Genomic DNA, 19,215 nt, shown 5'->3' with positions numbered 1-19,215 from the left:
AACGATGTAACATATAAATCTATGTAAAATTGAAATGGTTGTCTTGGCTTATTGTTTTCAGGTGCTTCCTGGGCATTAATCCTGAGACGGGCTCGAAAGCCAAAAAGAGGCATGGCAATTTAAACCCCCATGTCAGCACATTCTTCAGAAAAATTGTTGACTTTGAGTGGATGTCTGTAGACATGTTACGTGCTCCCCTACTTGTTTTCTTTCTGTCTCCCTGCTGCAGGTGCACCTGGTCTGCCCCTGGCTCCACCTCTGCCCAGGTGCACCTGGTCTGACCCTGGCTCCGCCTCTGCCCAGGTGTTCCAAATTCCACTCAGCCGTGTATATATAAAGAGAAGCTGGAGGAAAAGTATGTCTCGCCTATCCTAACGCCGGGAGACACTCTCCTTAGAATACCTCTTTGCCATTTTGAGCTGTAGGCAATATTTTTGCAGGTGTGTTTATGTTTAGCCTGGAGGACCTGGTAGTCCAGTTTTCGCGGCTTTATTTTGTTTCCCATAGGGTTTCTAATTGATTTCTGGTTAGGGGGGGGAAGTTCTGGGTCCTACGGCCCGTGGTGTGGCTGGCTCGGGTTCCCTCCTTCTGTTTAATCCTTTTGGCCACTCCTCCAGACCTATTTTTGTTTCCCGTTTCGCTTGAGCAAACGGCTGATTATCACTAAATGCTCGTTACCAAGTACCGGTTATTGTGTGTATTCTTTCATGGTGCGGGTCTCAGCACGAGCCACTACCGCAGGGTAGAGGTTGGGGCCGTAACAACATGTCCAAGACACTGTGAAATGTACTTTGCACTTCAATGGAGTAAAAATGGGCATTTTCTTTGTTTTTCTTTGTTGATTGAGCTGATACAAGCGGCCAAGATGGGTTTCCTCCGCCGGGTGGCTGGTGTCTCCCTTAGAGATAAGGTGAGAAGTTCGGTCATCAGGGAGGGACTCGGAGTTGAGCCGCTCCTCCTTCGCGTCGAAAGAAGCCAGTTGAGGTGGTTCGGGCACCTAGTTAGGATGCCACCTGGGCGCCTCCCTAGGGAGGTGTTCCAGGCACGTCCAGCTGGGAAGAGACCAAGGGGTAGACCTAGGACCAGGTGGAGGGATTATATCTCTTCGCTGGCCTGGGAGCGCCTTGGGATCCCCCAGTCAGAGCTGGTTGATGTCGCCAGGGAAAAGAAAGTTTGGGGCTCTCTGCTGGAACTGCTACCCCCGCGACCCGACCACGGATAAGCGGGAGAAGATGGATGGATGGATTGAGCTGATTGAATTGTGTAGTTATAGTAAAATCCCAGTGAACTAGTCAGATTTACAATATATTAGCGTATTATTTACATTTTTATATTTACAGTAAATTACTGGCTACTGTGTTGCATTACTTCTACAGTAATAGTGTAAAAATAGAGGTAATTACTGTAATTGATGTACATCAAGGTATAATACCACAGCGCTGTACTGCTATATCACAGTAATTCCATGGGCATGGCAACTGTAAAGTCACAGTATTTAGTTGTACTTTTATTCTAATTTACTGTAAAATATCTACAGTAAATTACTGTGAAATATTCACAGTCAATTACTGTGAAATCCATGCAACTAGTAGCCAGTAATTTACTGTAATTTTACAGTGTATAGCTCTCAAGCATCTCAGAAGCAAAAGATAATAAAGGGATTAACTTCAAAACAACATTTACGAAGAACAAAGATGTTGGATCTCTCCCCCAATCATAGTGTATCAATTCATCATTCAGAGGTTTTTGAAATGACCACGTAAACTTTCCCTGGGATAAGCCAAAATCTCTCCTTACCGACTGTGTAAATGAATAAACACTTCACTATTATCTTCTACCCTCACATAAACTCCAGCTATGTTAGAGGCTATGTGTACACATAACTTTAATGTGTTTGCTGGCCATCACATCTAATAACTGTCCAGAGCCCCTTTTTACTATTAACAGATGAGTGTATTGTATGGTTCATATACAGAATAGACAATTCAATTCACACTGGAACCACCAAATGTGATATGGCATGGTGAGATCATCTCTTCTCTCAAGGGGCCAATATAGATGTTATTTATATTTGTCAATTTAAGTCAGACGACAGTGTTACTTCTATTTATTCTAATTGTAAGGCAATCAGGGCTTCCAGATGTGTCCTCAAGACTGCAGGCCTGTTATGCAATCTGTGGCCACAGCTATGGAGACTCAAATTATCATGACAACAATAATTAACATGATGACAACCAGTTAAATCCCCACCACAGCTGGGCTCTGGTCAACATGATAACACATCACAGCCAAGTGTTCTTGACATCCTTTCCAGAACATTGGGCATAGTGTCCCACACAAGAACAGCGTCTCACATACCCACACGCACTCATACACACTGTACGCTGCACTGCACACACGCAGGAACACATACTGTAGACACACACAACTAAAGGCCTAAGGAGGTGTATGTGTGTGACGGGATTTGGGAACAGCTGGAAGCCATGTCTCATCTTTTGTGATCTCACAGCTGCAGGCCAGTGGAGAAACAACGATCAAACCAATGAGGCTTGGTGAGGCTAGTGTGTTTGTGTGACTGTGTGAATATATCACAGCTGCTCATGTGACCCTCTAAGGCCCGGGGCGGGGAAATACATTTGGATGGATTGGTCCACCGTCCCTCCCCTAAGTTGTCCTCGCAGCAGCCTTCCTTCATTGAGAAATCTTTGAGGTCACTTATGGTCACCACCATCCCTCATCTCTGATCCGTCCTTCTCTCCCATCTAACTTCTGCTCATATATTGCATCCCATAAACCTCCCACCCTGAAGCCCCCATCTCCACTAAAGATGTCAGACAATGGTTTCACACTGATGAAATTAGACAGTGTGTCAGTTCCATCAGAGGCCACAGGGAACAGTAGGAGCAAGTGAAATGCTTTCTGTGTCAGAGAGTGAGAGGCTGAGCGTGCATGAGTGCTTATATGTCCGTGTGTGTTTATGTGGGTGTGTGCATCGGCATATAAAATAACAGAGGTACATATGTGTGTGTACGTGTGTCTGTCTTCAATGTTGTGACGTCAATTATTGCCTCAGAGAGCACACAAGAGACAGGGTGGATGGAGAGGAAGGATGTGCCGAGAGAAGAGTCAGAGAAACATCAATCCATGTAACAGAATAGGTTTTATGACGTATATGATTATTGATATGATCCATACAATGTTTTCTTTCTGCTGATGTGATACCGTTTTTTATTTTAAACTACATTACTAAATAATGAATGTTTTGCATTTCTATATATCCTCTCCCTTACAACCGCCACTAACATGTGTATTTGGCCTTCAGTGGGAAAGGTCATACTCGTCATTCATCTCTGGGACAAATGACTCTGCAGCATGCATGGATACTTATCGATGCTGATGGAGCATGACACATGACACATGTATGGAAAAATGTTCTCCCTTTTCTGGCATGATTTGAATATATTTAAATCAAATGAACCAGATTTGGCTCACTTTACTGGCCAGTTTGTCACTTATTCAGGTATAAGACATACAACAATATTCTCACCTCAAAGCCACGAGTTTCCAGTCGGACAACAATCACTTACCTACCTCGCAAAACACCCTTTATTTGAACTGCACTAAGATTATTCTAACTGATCAAAATGGTACTCGGATTACTCTGATTTGAACGTTTTAAAAGAGGGACTGAATAAGAAGCAGAAAAGGAAGAATAACCTTCATTATTTTTAATGTTTATTAACCCTGCTTCAGGGGAAAAACATACTCATCTACTGGCAATAGGGAAGGATTCTATAGCCTATTTTTCAAAAGTGAATGTCTAAAAAACGTGGATATATATGCGCAAATGTTGATGAGAATCATCCGAAGCTGTAAAGTCCACTGAAACGGTGTATGTGATTTACGACACAACCTCACTTTAATTAATTGTGTGTTTGTGAACTATACTACATTTATGCAACCACACTGTCACAACACATTCATGTGTAACTCCACCACCAGACTGCTGTCTATTTGTAGCTATGCCTCCTTCACTTCAAGGTGTGAAACTGCACTATTGGTGCATGGAGTAAAACACAATGTTTTTCAAAACCTTTTGATGTTTTTCAAAACCTTTTTGATGTTTTCCTTCCCCTCTTAAAGCTTATGCTGGCCCTTTACTAAAATATTACAATCGATTTCAGAGCTTTGGATGAAAAAAAGTATTAATTTCATTGAGTGGAAATAGCTTTGCAAATATGTTGGAAAGGAACATCAATCTAGGCTTACAGTGAAAAATTACAAATTACAAAAATGTCTGCAATTCTCTAGGAAAGGGAATGAATGATGAAAGGAAATCCACTGTTGATTTTATTTTGGGTTGCGTTTTACTAAGTCAATATGCATCTTGAGGTTTATGCAATTGTTCAGTTAAATTACTCACTCTAGTTGAATGCAGCTACGAAAAATATGAATGTGAAATTTTCTTAAATTTTTTTCATTGTTTTCAACTGATTTAAATGTAAATACATCTTGCTGTAAGTTGTGACATATCCCAAAATGAACAGTCGATCTGAAAACAAAACACCCAAAGATGGAAAAGGGGCTGTTACTGCTGTCACCTATAATGCCTTCTTCAAATGTAATGGCATGACCAATATTGTTGATTTGGCACAGACTTTTAGCTGTTGCTGGTTATTGTTTAAATGTTTACTAAATATTGGGCAAATGAATGGCTCTTTAAATGTTCTGTGTCTTTCAGACCTGTAATAGACTATAATATCATGTCATACACACAAGGAGAATTAATCGCTCAAACTCACTGCTATTGATTTAATGTTGGAGTCGTTTTACGTAATTAATGGTATGTCAATGCGTTCCAAAGCTTTATAATGAGACCTGCTTATAAAAGATGAAAACCCAGACACAGGCATTTAACCTTCTCTTTTCTTTTGCATATTCAGTGCTTTTTCAATATTGCAGAGCAGCAATAGAGGTATTCGTTTGATTCAGCCACTTTTACTCTTTTAATGACACTCTTTCATTCGAATTTCCGCCTATTTCTGAAAATGTTCCAGCTGTCTGACAGACTTTTGACTTGTGTTAAAATGTACGGAAAATCCTAAAGTACATTAAGTCCAACCTTATGGTCCTCCTTTCAGTGTACTCAGCTTTTAACTCAGTATCAGGATGTTCAGACTGTCACTTGCTTTAAAATACGGTCCATCAGTTTTAAAACTTAGACGCATAACCATCAGTGGAACATAAACAGGGACACACACACATGCAGCTTCAGCCTTTTCCTCTGGGTACTGCTGATGTGACAGAGAAAACCTGGTCTGATGTAGCAGGGTGAGGATTACAATTGCAAGATTTTACATATGCGCACACACATACTGTATACACCCATACCCACACATACAAACCAACACAGACACACTATGCAGGCCTTGAGCAGATGGGGAAGGATGTGACCAGAGGAATGATGCATGACAGGGACAGCTGTGCTAAGCTCACTCCATTCAAGATATACAAGCTCAGTCACCATATACTGGCAACGGGGCAAAGTGTCCAAGCGAGACACAAGTGCCAACACAACGAGTGCCTCTTATGCAGACAGTCATAGGGGGTTAAAAAGCCATAGTGCATATTTCAAAGGGGCAAATGCTAAGGCCAAAAGATCTATCCCTAATATGTGTTTAAACCCGCTGTATACCACTTTTGTAATCCCTACACCAAGGACATTATTAAAACACGATGTGGTGTGGTCAAACTCTGGGACAAATTTGGATTAACTGATATATTCAATTTAATATAATCTTATTACGATTTTTTCATCAGTTGTTCTGCAGTGTCTAAATGACGAAGGAATGATCATTGGATATCTTAAAAATGTGTTGAAATGTATTTAGGTGTATCTCTAGCTACCTTACCTACATTTTTTGAGTTTGTCCGGTGGATAACTCACCATGCCAGCAACGAGAGAGAAACCAGAGGTCCATATTATTTGTTGTGTTACAAAAAGAGCTGTTCATGCTGATTCATTGGTGGTCAGATATAATAAAATTGACTGCAAACATGTTGAATTGTGGACTTACTTGCATTGAAACTCCGAATACATCATGACATTTATATCAAAACAGTGTTGGTAGAGATTCCCAGCTACAGTATAATGCGCAACGGCGCTGACTTGAAGAAGGCCAGTGAAACATCTTTCTTTTCTTAATATTTAATACATACATTGGAAGAACAGAGGAGCTCTCCATCTTTAATGACCTAAGGGGACTTTACTACAAAACCTTAAGAGGGTATAGTAAAAAAAAAAGTCTTGCATTTCATTCATATATTTATGTTGTTGTGTTTGAGTCGATTTAGGGTACTGTGGTTATTTTAAGAAATGAGGGAGGAGAAAAGAGAGAAAGAAAAAACTAAAAATAAGAGAAGTCCTCTGGTTGCAAAATGCTTAAAATACCAGTTTGTAGTTGTGTTATGTAATCATTTCAAAGAAGTTTCAGCTATGGTAAGATAGATCAAATACAGTATTATGATTGATTTGTCAATAAGATCTGTTAGTTTTGTCCTTCCTATGTCAGATTGTATTTTTCCTCTGTGGAGATTTTCTGTGTTTGTGTCTTAGTTGATTTAGGCTGCTGTCCTGTGTGTAGGAGTAAACAGGGTTTGCAAATCAATACCTTAAAAAAGCCTAATATGTTGTTATGTCAGGCACAAAGCCTCAACTGGGGATGTAAAGAGCAATAGAGGACCATTCAGTGTGCGTGGTCATCACCCGGAGCTATTGAGCTGAAGATAGGAGTCAATACAGGGTAAATGGCTTTCATTGTGTTTCAACAGTTCCCAAAAGAATAAGGTAGGTGTGAAAACAATTCACTGTCAGATGATTGCTGAGCCTTCATGTTCAACTATGAAGCTAATTTAGACCATTTTTGAAAACCAGCAATCCTCAAACAGTAAACCATCAGCCTTTCAGCCTCAAGGATGACATGTAAAGTGGGGTTTCATTCTAAAAGGGAAAAATTAGACGTATACGGTAAAAAAAAACGTCTGCTTAAACAGATAAGGTTTTCTATTGTAGCTAATCCAGTCAACTTTTAGTAATTCATCAGTAACTAATAGTTTGTACACCCAATCTTAAATAAATGTTGATTGATTCAGTTTGTATAATCATCAGACAGTGAAACCTCTAATAATGTATCACATTTGAGTTTAATTTGTTCATGGATATTGATGACATTCATTTGGAGGATCCCTGTGAACCTGGATGTTACAATAACACTGAGGTACTCCACTGTTTGTTGGCTAAAAGATTCATTCATCATGTAACTCTGCAGCAGCACAAACAGCTGTTCACAACATCTTGCTGCTCTGTTCACTTGTCTTCTGTTGTTTGTCCTTCACCGGCAGAGCTGCGCTTATGCACTTCTGAAGGTCATTAGAAAATGAGTGTGATAAATTAGCACTGAAGAATTACCCTGTATTAATATAAAGTACAGTGACAGAGGGTAGGTACTTTGTGCCTCTGTCATGTCCAAGAAACTTATGGTGAAAGTGTATTCTTTATGTTAGTTTTGTCATGTCCCTTTGTCCTGTGCTTTATGTTTATTCCCTTAATTAATTCTCCCTCTCATTTCAGGCCTCCACGCTCCCCGCCCCCTTCTGTCTCCTGCGTCCTTGATTGTTTTCCCCGCCCTGATTGTTTCCACCTGTGTCCCCTTTACCTGTGTATATATTGTGTTAGCTCCCTCCTGTTCATTGTCAGTTTGTTGTCTCTCTATGACCTACGTTACTGCTTACCTCATGGACTTCTCACGGATCTATGTTATTGATCACTGTTCTAGTTTTCCTCGAAAGAGTGTTTTTGTTTTCCTTGTTTTCATTACTGTGCAAATCCCAGTAAAGTCTTATTTTGAAACACTATCCGAGTCTGAGTTTGAGTCGTGCAATTGAGTTCATGCCTCAGAGTTCACTCCTTGACAGCCTCAACATCAAGTCAATTACTGATTAAAAAATAAATCACAGATACTGAGGCACAGAGTGGGTATAAAACACCACATTCATTATAATATATTTAAAAATACATTATGCATGGGACTTTATCCAGACATTTTGTGTAATTCATCTGGACACCCACAAGTTTTACTTAGCAAACATCTCAGGAATGAGATGCAAGCAAGCCACACTCTGAACTGTATATTGTTATAGAAAATAGCTAGGATAAAAAAGTCACCGGCAAGCAATTTGACTGGAACATAGGGGAGAACCCCCCCTCCGCTTCGGTTTTGGTTTCTGTTCATGCCTCCAGCAATTTATTTTCATCTCCAGTGAGAATGAATGAAATTATCCCTTTAATATATTTATGCTTAGGTTGAATCTTTGGCTGAAACTATAGCTGAGCTTTTAAAATAAGGATGAAACCATGATAATAGCCCAAGGAGCAAAATGGCCCACTCTGACTCCCCAATTGTTCAGTTTTGTGAATTTGTAAACCCAGTCTTGCACTGTCTTGCCGGCCAAAAAAATAGATGAAACTGACAGGATAGGAAGGGGAAACACATGTATTATTATCAGGGTTCGTACGGTCATTGAAAACCTGGAAAAGTCATGGAAATTGAAAATGCAAATTCCAGGCCCTGGAAAAGTTATGGAAAACAATATTTTTCCCAAAGTTTTGGAAAAGTCATGGAAATGTAACTAAGGTTGCGTCAAATATAATTTACATTTAATCTAATCGCTGAAATAATCTGCGGTCGCGAGCTATTATGTGCCATCATGACGCGCATCGTGTTATTTTTTAATATATGAAGTGCGAGCTGTGTGCTCGAGTCTTCCTGCCTGGAACCAACCGCTGGTGAACAGCTGTGAGAACGGGCCGTTCAGGTGTTCAGAGCAGAGCGGCAGAGCGTGATGTGAACTGGAAAGTTTTTCTGTCGCAATATCATTTAAGGAATCGTTGAGCTAGCTAGCTAGCTAGCATACATTGTCACTATCTTCTAACGTTAGCTTTAGCCTTCGTTTTCTAATAGTTCTTTTCATAGGCTATAAACAGAGGTGGTATAAGTATAGATATTGTACTTGATTAAAAGTAGAAGTACTCAGATCGTGTACTTTAGTAGAAGTAGGCTACTCAGATCTTGTACTTAATAAAAGTAGAAGTACTCAGATCTGGTACTTAATAAAAGTAGAAGTACTCAGATCTTGTACTTGATTAAAAGTAGAAGTACCAGAGTGTAGGAATACTCTGTTTCAGTAAAAGTCCTGCAATTCAAAATGTTCCTCAAGTAAAAGTAGAAAAGTATTCTCATCAAAATATAGTAAAAGTAGCGACAGTAAAAGTAGTCGTTGTGCAGATTGGTCCATTTCAGAATAATATATATGATATGTTTTATAATGATTGATCATGAAAGTGTTCTCAAAGCTGGTAAAGGTGCAGCTAGTTTGAATGACTTTGTATACTGCAGGGTAGCTTGTGGATTTACTCCAGGTGGAACTAAAGTCTGATTTAACACTTGATTATATTTCACATCATTCATCCAGATCTGTGAAGTAACTAAAGGTATTAAATACATGTAGTGGAGTAGAAGTACACCATGTACCTCTGAACTGTAGTGGAGTCGAAGTACACCATGTACCTCTGAACTGGAGTGGAGTCGAAGTACACCATGTACCTCTGAACTGTAGTGGAGTCGAAGTACACCATGTACCTCTGAACTGTAGTGGAGTCAAAGTACACCATGTACCTCTGAACTGTAGTGAGTAGAAGTACACCATGTACCTCTGAACTGTAGTGGAGTCAAAGTACACCATGTACCTCTGAACTGTAGTGGAGTCGAAGTACACCATGTACCTCTGAACTGTAGTGAGTAGAAGTACACCATGTACCGCTGAACTGTAGTGGAGTAGAAGTACACCATGTACCTCTGAACTGTAGTGGAGTAGAAGTACACCATGTACCTCTGAACTGTAGTGAGTAGAAGTACACCATGTACCTCTGAACTGTAGTGGAGTCGAAGTACACCATGTACCTCTGAACTGTAGTGAGTAGAAGTACACCATGTACCTCTGAACTGTAGTGAGTATAAGTACACCATGTACCTCTGAACTGTAGTGAGTTGAAGTACACCATGTACCTCTGAACTGTAGTGGAGTCGAAGTACACCATGTACCGCTGAACTGTAGTGAGTAGAAGTACACCATGTACCTCTGAACTGTAGTGGAGTAGAAGTACAAAGTAGCAAAACATTGAAATACTTAATAAAGTACAAGTATCTCAAAACTGTACCCCCGTATAGTACTTGTTGAGTTTATGAACTTAGTTACACCACTGGCTATAAATATAGAAAGACTAAGCCTTGCACAGAGGCATGAACATACATTTTCAAAATGCTCAACAGTGCTGCCAGAATTATAAACTGACTGCTACACAATTAAAATAAATGCTTTTATATATTTCTATTAGATGTGACTCTTTGGCGTTTCTGTTATTACCTGCTGCTTTAGTTGTTCTGACTGCTAACATCATCTGTTATTCATTATTTTAAAGCCGATATTCCGTGGGGTCGGTCAGGACTCGGATCCTTGTCACCTTTTTCATACCTGATGAGTTTGCCTCCCTGACGACAGTTGCTTCAGCGTGTAGAAGCTAGTAAGCCTACTATTGGATTTGTTTTAGATAGGCACAACATGTTTCATATTCAGACCTTATTTTCCTGTTACATGTTCAAATAAACCATTTTCAGTGGTAATTTTTGTTTGGTCATGGGAAATGAGGTAAAGGTCATTGAGGAGTTATGGAAAAGTCATTGAAAATCATTGGTGAAAAAGTGTATGAACCCTGTATTATAAGTAACACCAGTCCTTTACCTGCTATTACAAGTCAAAACATCTACAGTGAAACATGCTTTGTATGCAACCACTTTATAAAGATAGGTCTATAACTATGGGCAGGCAATTTATTTCAAAAGGCTTTTTGGTATATTTGTTACAAAATCTGTTTACATCCCAATAGCAATCAATAAATGATTCAGGGAACCCTAGAAGGAGGGGCTGGGACTTTGTCGGTTGGTTACCTTCTAAATCAATCTTACTTTTGCTGGTTTCCGCAAAGTTGCCAGCGCCTGCTTTAACCCTTGTGTTGTGTTCAAAAGCTGTTAACGTTCATGGTGTTCGCGGGTCAATTTTGACCCATGATTTATCTCAGTCCAAAAGACACAAGAAAAATGACTATCATCCAATATTGTTTTAACTACATCATAACTAACTTATAATGCATTCATAACCGTACAATCCTGTTGTCATTTAATGTTATGGCCCAAAATACATTACACCACATATTGCACACATGCATGTGTGAGTTCAGGTTCAAGTGTTAGTGTACATATTCTTTGAGAAAGGTCGAGTTCCCGTGGGGGGAGGGGGGAAGAGGGAAGAGGGAGGGGAGACCAGGTGCATGTTGCGAACAATTATTGTTAGAGTGGATGAAGAGGGGGTGGGTGGGGTGTCTAAAGTCAAAGATGAATCTTGATTGGGCCATTTTGACCTTGAGTCACCCAAAACAATTCTGCTGGGTCTCCCCAGACCCAAACACCAAATTATACACTTTTTAGAGACCGTCAGACTTGGCAAAAATTGTCAAAATCTGTTTTGTAGTGTTTATATAGCTGTTGTGGAGGATATCATGAAGCCTTCCAATAAAAAAAACTAGAGCGTAGTTATTATATAATTTTAACTTGAAACAGGTCACGGGAGACCCGAACACAACATAAGGGTTAAAGAGCCTGTGACACCATCCTAACAACTGTTGTGCAATGAAATATTGGGCTACTAGTAATCTCGAACCGTCAGTTTAAAAAAGAAAAAGCGATACCGTTCCGTTAAATATCAATAATTTCGAACATCGCGGGGAAATTCCTTCGACTCATTTTGAAGTTTTGGGGGAAGCCGGAAGTGACGTCAATGCGGGAACGCTTCGAGAGCCAAACACGGACAAAGTGTGTTGTGATGCGTAGAAATGGTGAATTACTGAGATTAGGCACGTTAATAACGTTTTAATGAAGTTGACTACAGTATATGCATATTTGTCAGTGCTTTGATGTCAATTCGGCGACATAAACATAAATGATCGTGGTGAAGATGATGATTACATTAGGATTAAAAATCGGGAGTGAGAGCTGCTGAATTTCCTCCCGTCGGATGTGATATAAAAACAAATCGATTATTTTTGTGGTTGTAAACTCAAGTGGATGAAACTACATTTATTAGTGCTTTCATGTCAATTCGGCGAACATATGATACATTAAATGATCGTTTGTTTGAGCCGGTCTGCATTTCCTGATGAGAAAACAAACCGATGCTTTTTGTAGTTGTAGTACACCAACAACATGGATTAAACGTGTGTTTTTTTTACCACAATGTTGGGGAAATTAATGGATAAAATGCACGGATTATTATTATTATTCCCACTCCGATCGGGACACTAGGTCCACCGTTTCCCCGCAGCGAGGCTCCCCCCGTTGACAGTTTACGTGGGCTGGGTGCAGTGGCGGACTGGCCATCGGGACGAATCCCGATGGGCCGGTACCGAAGTGGGCCGGTCGGATAAGTCACCAGCACATCCCCCATAGGCGGCGCGTGAGGCTCAGGTTTGAGAAGGCTAAATAACTTCTTTTACCTGACGCTGCCCGCCTCCGGCGTCTATAGAAAAGAGATAAACTCAGTGTGCGGAGTTTAAATCTCTCAAGTCATATTACAGGATAAAGAAAATACAGTTTAAACTGCCGTATGCAGAGAAGACGCCGACGTGTCGCACTTATCATTCATATTACATCATCAATCAGATCATCGATCATATAATATCATAATATATCATATATTTCCTTATCTGAGTCAGCTTCTCCAGCCTCATCTGGCCGTGCAACACTCACAGTGTCACAGACTGTATGCAGAAGTATTATTTAACACATTATGTTGACGAAACACTCGAGATAAATGTAATTAAAGTCAGATCCACTCGTGTCTTAGACGTGAACGCGCTCTCAGCTGGAGAGAGAAACCCTGGCTTGATTTACCGAGTTGAACCAGCGTCGTCGGACCGCTTAGCGAGATCTCGTTTGTTAGTTTGTTGTTGTTAGTTTGTTGTTGTTAGTTTGTTTGTTATTCAAACATATCCAGGGTCTGTTGAACTGGCTTCGTAGTACAGGGCACAGGTGGCTAGCAGCGCTAATGTCAAAGACAGAGACATTATACATTATATTTGTATTTTACCAGGATGCAGTGACACAAATATTTACATATTTACATTTACTATCTAAAGCACCCGCCGCCCCTGACATCCCCACTCCCCCCGTTGACAATTTACTAGCGGTACCGAAGTGGGCCGGTCGAGAGTCCCGGGATGATTTGTAGTCCCATTCCACCACTGGCTACATGACCATATGATCGCCCATATTGACGCACCTCATTCCTAAACTTCTAACAGATACAACATAAACCGATCCTTCAGCCTCATATGAGCTCTCAGACACATTCAACATTAACCTGTCATCGCTGTCTGAGCTTGCTGCTGTGTGCACCATCGTGCGTTTACATCTGACTGTATATATATAAAGGTTTACATGCAGATGCTGGGATCCTGGACGGTGCAGCTGGAGCGCTGTGCCCGCAATGACGTCACCCATCATTTGGCGGGACTTGAAGAATCCGCGAGAAGATCCAGAAAATTGTCAACATTGAAGGAAGATTAATGGTTATCAAAGTACAAATATCCAAAATCAGTTCAGTAACGGTTTTCAAGGGGATAATATGTACTCAAATTGATGGGTTTGGATGATGGGGGAAAACCGTGTCACAGGCTCTTTAAGTCTATATAAGAGATATAATGATAATTTCAGATTATGTGGGCGTAAATCTGTATAAGTGCAAATTCATTGTGTAAATATCTCTTGAGATATTCGTCTTTATCATGCATTTTCTAATTTGTAACAGAGTGTAAAACGGTGAGTTAACTGTTTGGTGGAAGGTTGTTGCCACTGTCTTTCTCCCAACGTCCTCTCATGACGGGCCATTCACCCTCCCCCTCTCCACTTCATGTAGCCTTGGGCTAAAGTGTGAGTGTTGTGATGATTTAGAGGCACGCATGAAACTCTGTCATGCGCACACAAACCAAGACAGACACAAAAAGACAGAGACAGTGGTAGAGTGCCTTCCTAATGCGAAATTGAAAGTGAGTGTGTTTTTGCACCTCTGGTATAACCACAGGTCCCTTAACCACCAAAAACGGCTCTAATTTAACCACGTCAATCGGCCCTACAAACAAGCACACATCATTATCACCCTCTGAATTTGGACACAAAAATCAATTTTGTGAATGCTACCTACGTGTACGTCCCTAGATAAATCCATTGCGGAGGAGAGGTCTTTTTACAAATCTGCCACATTGTAATACTGCCCCTGAGACATCACGGAGAGGGGGGAGACAGGAAACAGGGAGGAGAACATGTATGTAGCTGTGCTGTAAATGGGAGAGGTTGTTTACCTGTCATGGTAACTAACTGTCATAGCACTTCGAGATTTGTCTTGGCAGATGAGAAGCGCTATATAAATAAAATATATTATTATTATTATTATTATGGTAGAGAGGAAAAGGTTAAACGTGAAGATGAAGAAATTAAACTGAAAGATGGTGAAGCAAACTGTAAATCTATGCACGTGTGGGACGCGTGGGACGTGAGACATTGATAAGAGTTGGAGAGGGACAGGACGAGGAGGATTTTCAGTTTGAGCCAGTAGCAAGTCTAAAAATAGTCTGGATGATATACGTCTGAGAGCATTCAAATGAGTGTGGGGGGGGGGGGGGGGGCTGAGTATGAGTAAGTGAGTGATTGAGTGAGTGACATATAAGGGATTGTATGATTGGGATGGCTGTGTGTGGCCTCTGGTCAGGCTTTTCCTGTAGGACTGTAGGTTTGGACTTTGTGCTGCGTCACATTGGCTGCTACCGTTCCTTACCTGTTAAGCCTGATAACATTTTTACAGATTGCCTCATTTATGTTATCAGGTTTCCTTTTTTGGGAGTTTTCTAGGTCAGGTCCGGTGTGGTGTGTAGGACATAATGGGATGTTTTAGCAGAAACAGAATATAATATCCAGGAACTATTTTATATTACAGGTCACCTATTATGTAAAATCCACTTTTTCATGTATTTTATACATAAACATGTGTCCCCTCTGTGTAAAGAGATTCTGAAAGTTTTAGTTAAAGATTAGTTAAAAAGATTCGCTGACTTTTTGTCCCGATCCATTTATATAAAAACCTGTCGAATTGTGTAACCATTAGCCAATAACCAATAAGCAGACTGTGATAGAACCCCCCCCTTAATGGACGGCTCCTGACGTCTAAGAAAATTATACGAGAATTTTTTTTTAAAAAAAATCAACAAAAATCGTACAGACACCGGGTGGAAGGTGGGGGTATGGGAAAGGTTAGTACTCATCTGAGAATGCTCTCTCGGCCTCTCCCTCCTGGAAATCCTCATCCTCCTTGACTGATGACGCCTCCCCCTCCCCCTTGACGAAGCCCCTGGTCTGTAGTAGACGAGTGTCATACTGATATTCTGTACAAACTGTGAAGACCACTGAGACAAATGTAACATTTGTGATATTGGGCTATATAAATAAACATTGATTGATTGATTGATTGATTGATTGATTGATTGATTGATTGATTGATTGATTGATTGATTGATTGATTGATTGATGAGCGTGGGTCCTTGAAGGCTGCTCCGGGTAACGCAGGTGGAAGTCTCGGATGAGTTGAGGGTTGAGGATATGATGAGCAGGAATCCACTGCCTCTCCTCAGGACCATAGTAGACGACGAAGGGTCTAGGTAGGACCCCCATCGATCATCCTAGTGTGTGGTGGTGGAGGAGCGGCGGGAATCATAGGACTCTCCCGGACAGGTTTAATCCTAGAAACGTGGAAGGTGGGATGGATTTTCATGTTCCGGGGCAAACTCAGTCGAACCGCTGCAGTGTTAATGACCTTGACAATCTCGAAGGGTCCAATAAACCTGGGCGCTAACTTTTTAGACTCCACCCGAAGGGGAATGTTCTGAGTAGAAAGCCACACCCTCTGGCCTACCTGGTACACAGGTGCCTTGGTGCGTCGGCGGTTCGCTGATGTGGCGTACCGGTTAGAAGACTGAAGCAGAGTTGTTCGAGCCTGCCTCCAAGTCCTCCGACAACGTCTTATGAAAGCCTGGACAGACGGACAGGTAACCTCCCTCTCCAATGCAGAGAACAATGGGGGTTGAAAACCGTATGCACACTGAAAAGGGGAAAGACCAGTAGCGGAACTGATGAGGGTGTTGTGGGCATACTCCACCCACAGGAGTTGTTTTGACCAGGTCGTTGGATGATCGGAAGCCATGCAGCGGAGAGTGGTCTCCATGATTATTCCGTTCGGTCTGGCCATTGGCCTGTGGGTGGAAACCGGAGGTGAGACTGACCGTCGCCCCGATCAGTTCACAAAACTCCCTCTAAAACACAGAGGTGAACTGGGGCCCCCGGTCGGAAACCACATCAGTCGCCAGTCCGTGAATGCGAAAAACGTGGAGAAGAATAAGTTCTGCCGTCTCCTTAGCTGACGGGATCTTAGGCAGGGGTACAAAATGAGCCATCTTACTAAACCGATCCACCACCGTCAAGATGGCAGTGTGTCCGTGGGACGGTGGTAGACCAGTCACAAAGTCCAAAGAAATATGTGACCAAGGGCGACGTGGGACCGGTAATGGATGAAGGAGGCCAGCTGGCGCTTAGTGAGATGGTTTGTGCCGATTGCACACAGGACAGGCGTTCACAAACTCCCGGGTGTCAGCCTCCAGAGTGGCCCACCAGAACCGTTGCAGGACCATCCCTCTGGTACGTTGAATCCCAGGGTGGCAGGAAAGTCTGGAGCTGTGAGCCCACTGAAGCACCTCAGCCCTCAAAACCTGAGGCACAAACAAACGGTTGAGAGGACAAGAACTAGGACCGGGTTGGTCCACCAAAGCGGTCTTAACCCTCTCCTCAATCTCCCAAGTGAGGGAAACGCTGCAGCTCCTTCCGGGAATCCGGAACCCGCCACGAGGTAACCGCTGAAACCTTGGAGGGATCCATCTCCACAATTCCTTGACCCACGATTTAGCCAAGAAAGGCGACCGAAGAAGTGTGAAACTCGCACTTCTCCGTCTTGACGAAAAGCGAGTTCTCCAGAAGTCTCTGGAGGACTGTCTGGACGTGGTGGATGTGTTCTTTGAGGTTCTTTGAAAAAAATCAAAATGTCGTCCAGATAAACAAAAACATAACGATCCAACATGTCCCGGAGTACGTCGTTCACCAACACTTGGAAAACTGCAGGGGCGTTGCTAAATCCAAATGGCATCACCAGGTACTCGTAATTTCCCGAAGAGGTGTTGAAGGCGGTCTTCCATTCGGTCACCCTCACGGATTCATACCAGGTGATAAGCGTTTCGTAGATCCAGCTTAGTGAAGATTGTAGCCCCTTGTAGTAACTCGAACGCTGACAAGATGAGTGGCAGGGGATATCGATTCTTCACTGTGACGTCGTTCAGACCCCGATAGTCAATGCAGGGTCTCAGGGTCTTGTCCTTCTTCGCCACAAAAAAAACCCCTGCTCCTGCGGGTGATGTGGAAGGACGAATAATTCCCGCAGCCAGAGAGTCATTGACGTAAGTCTCCATGGATTTCCTCTCTGGTGCCGAAAGCGAGTACAACCGGGCCTTGGGTGGGACTGCGCCTGGATGTAGCTCAATGGCACAGTCATAGGGCTGATGAGGTGGGAGAGATGTCGCCTTAGCCTTGCTAAAAACCTCCTTAAAGTCCAAATATTCTGCCGGAACCTCTGTGACATACGGAACCAGGTTCATATCCATAGATAGTTGAGGTGCGGCGGCCTGCTTGAGGCAAACCTGATGACAGGAGGAACTCCAACCTAGGATGGACCCAGTTGCCCAGTCAATGTTTGGGTTGTGGCGGCGGAGCCACGGATAACCCAAAATCAGAGGAATTTGGGGGGACCGTAGCACATGAAACTGGATTGTCTCATGGTGGTTCCCCGACATGAGCATATGGACCAGTGTCCTCTGGTGTGTCACCGTTCCCAGCAGGTGACTATCCAAAGCATTAGCCGGTACCGGCTGGAGCAGCCAAACCTGTTGGATGCCCAGCTGTAGTGCGAGCCCCTCGTCAATGATGCTGACATCTGATCCAGAGTCGATAAAAACAGCCAGAGCCTGAGATTTGCCTGTCAGGAGGAGTCGAGCATGGCACAAGGGTCGAGCATGGCACAAGGGTCTTAGATTGGGGATCAGCTATATACTTGGCCCACCATTATACTCCCCATTACTGATGAGCTCTGCCTTTTACCGGACAACGGGAAACCATATGTCCAGCCTGACCACAGTAAAGGCAAAGATTACCTCTTCGACGTAATTCCCTCTCCTCAGAGGTAAGACTGGTACGACGCACTTGCATGGGCTCGACCTTCCCGTACCGTGAGTCAGAGTAGGAATGGGAATTCTCCGCCGAAACCGGAAGTCGAAATCTCCCGGAAACCGGAAGTTGTTGTCGCGAGCAGCAGCCTGTCGCTCGCGTCTGTTGCTCTCCTCTCCGGGTCTGGATTTGTCTGTCAATCCGAGAGGTGAGCTCAATCAACCCATCCAAGGAAGCAGGGAGATCATAGGAAACCAGCTCATCTCTCATATAATCCTCTCAGAAATGCGTCACACTGCGCCGGCTCGTTCCAGCTGCTGCGGCGGCTGCTGGTGCGGAAGTCAATAGTGTAATCTACCACCGTGCCGGAACCCTGGCTCAAGCTCAGCAGACCTCCGGCAGCGTCGGGTCCCACACGAACGGAACCGAATGGAACCAAACACCTTCCGCATCTCCGCGGAAAATGCAGCAAAAGAGGCGCAGGCTGGAGTCTGCTGCTCCCACTCTGCAGTCCCCATAAACGGGCTCTCCCTGTCAGATGATTAACGGTGAAAGCTACACGAGCCGCCTCGGAGGCGAAGGTGTGTGGCTGCAGTGAAAACAATATGGAACAGTTTGTGACAAAAGGACTGCATCCCTCAGGCTCACCAGCGTAGAGTTCCGGCGTTCCCACACAAGGCTCCGGAGCGTATACAGTCGGGCCAGGGGCTGGAGTGAACAACAGAGCTGCGGG

Source organism: Pseudochaenichthys georgianus, chromosome 6, assembly GCF_902827115.2.
Source record: "Pseudochaenichthys georgianus chromosome 6, fPseGeo1.2, whole genome shotgun sequence".
NCBI classification, from domain to species: domain Eukaryota; kingdom Metazoa; phylum Chordata; class Actinopteri; order Perciformes; family Channichthyidae; genus Pseudochaenichthys; species Pseudochaenichthys georgianus.
This window is presented reverse-complemented; position numbering follows the sequence as displayed.